This window comes from Diaphorina citri, unplaced genomic scaffold, assembly GCF_000475195.1.
Source record: "Diaphorina citri unplaced genomic scaffold, Diaci psyllid genome assembly version 1.1 scaffold9480, whole genome shotgun sequence".
Taxonomy (NCBI): domain Eukaryota; kingdom Metazoa; phylum Arthropoda; class Insecta; order Hemiptera; family Psyllidae; genus Diaphorina; species Diaphorina citri.
In genome coordinates, this window is record NW_007386854.1 from 1 (window position 1) to 2,104 (window position 2,104).

Here is a 2,104-nt window from a genome sequence, read left to right on the forward strand (position 1 = left end):
TTCGTCTGGTTATCATGGAGTGAACTTTGCTATTGCTAGAAGTGATAGGTGTTGTAAATGTGCTTGATGTAGGAAAAAAAGCAGGATGTCTGGAACCTAATCCTAAATCATCACCTTCTTCTCTCTTGTCCTCCTGAAATTACACATACTTATACCTACATTACATTATACGTGTCCATCCTGTATTTAAAGTCTACCATCTAGTTAGCTAGGGGGGTGACTCAGCGCGTCGTAAGCGCCAAGTCACGGATTCCATTTTCACCCAGAAGAAACTTAATTCATTATAAGTTATAAGTAAAAAAAAGTTCACAGATCAAATTCGTTCTCAGACAAGACTTGTCTTACATATATCTACATTATATTAGTTTTAGTTTTATTATTTTATTTTATTAGCATAGATGTAAGTTATATAAGTTTTATTATGTTTCCCCCCCCCTTAAATTGTTAACATACTAAATTGTATGAAATACACAGTAAAATATTAATCGATTGAACTTCGCTATATGTACTTTAGTAATTCATAGAAAATAATAAAATAAGAAATTTTCAATGCTCAATTGGGGTCGAGTGGATTGGAACACATCACATGCCTTCAGGCACACTCCATTTGTCAAGGGTATAGGCATTGCCTTGCCTTTGGGATCAATTTAATTTGAAGAAGCCCATTTACTGATGAAATTTGTAACATAAAGATAAATAGACTAGAACAAATTACATAATGTGCTACACTTGCTTGATTTTTAGAAGAGAAAACACTAGTGTGCCGAGTTACATTTACCTTGGTGAGTCAGGCCACATACCTGATAGACACAGGCCAATGCTTGTAGTGCAGTACTCGACAGTTCGGCTTCCTTTAACAGATCCTCAGTCTCCACCCTTCAAACAAAACCAAAACTTCGTTAGCTATACATACAGGGTGTCCACCAATGTATGATCCACTCAAATTGCTCCAAATCTGTTGGAGTTTTCGAAAAATAAAAACCGCGTACTTGGTACCAACTTTAGAATTTCAAATGAGAACCCCCATTTTTATTGCATATTATTAGTCTACGTAAAATTTCATGTACAATCGACGACTATTACGACAGTAATTTTTTTGCGATTCGCGATTTCGCGAAATTTCAATCACTTTGTCGATTAGCAAACTTTGGTGGCAACTATTTTTTAAAACACCCTGTATATGTAAGTAGTTAGCACTGCAAGGAATCTATGGTTACATTAGCATCTAGTCATCAAATAAAATATCGTCACAGTAAGTATAAATGGTTTTGGGTCAAGTGAGGAATCAAATCTCAATTGTCCATATATTTGTCTGGTGTAATATCTTTATATCATGGGCATTGTACCTGTGGGCATCGGTTCCGCGTACTCTGAAACTATAAATATTACCTATATATCTAAACCTACATTTTCTTTCTATCGTTTAGCTCTTGACATTTTATCGCATTGTATGACTAACCTCCTAACAAGGACTAAATATGATCACATGTTGACCAATTTCCACCCAATACATACTCCAATCTATTCTTTCTTATCTAATGATATGTTTCACTCTGAACTTAACGCTAGATCTTGCTCCCCACATAACGAGCTCCCTTTTTCCTCGCTTTTGTCACCACTGGCAAACCCATTTATCCCTTCATGTGACCAGTTATTCCACGAGTTTCCTCGGTCATCTGTTTTGTCAGCGCTGGCACCCTCTTTCACACCAAGAGTTTCATCTAACCAACTACATATTACAGCCCCTCCCTCCTCAGTTTTGTCACCGCTGGCAACTTCATTCACTCCCAGACTTACTGTCCCTGATTCTCTACTTTACGCACAGTCTAGCCGACGTGAATCAAACTACCTGTCTTCTCCCAATAATACTATTAATAATAATATTAACTACTCTAATCTCGTGACATGTACCCCTCATTGTGATGACACTCTGTTATTCTCTCCAACATTCTATAACACTACCTATAGTGATTGTACTAATATTCATAACACAAATGTTGGGTACGTGTTACCAGATTATGAGCCAAGGTGTAGGTGGCCAGACAATCTAATCCAAATCAACCTTCAAAATCCGGCGCATTCTACTAGTCGACCCACTGAGCGA

The 2,104-nt window shown here is 37.1% G+C and overlaps 1 long non-coding RNA gene across 2 annotated transcripts; it reads right to left on the minus strand.

The window, feature by feature from the left end:
- Position 1: 1 nt before the first annotated feature.
- Positions 2–986, minus strand: LOC113472863. 2 transcript variants are annotated; one of them, XR_003395011.1, is made up of 2 exons: positions 779–986; positions 2–133 (listed from the first exon to the last, which is right to left on the minus strand). It is a non-coding gene; the product is annotated as an uncharacterized LOC113472863 (long non-coding RNA). The 2 variants fall into 2 exon arrangements; XR_003395010.1 differs by having other exon boundaries at positions 801–971.
- Between the last annotated feature and the right edge of the window lie 1,118 nt (positions 987–2,104).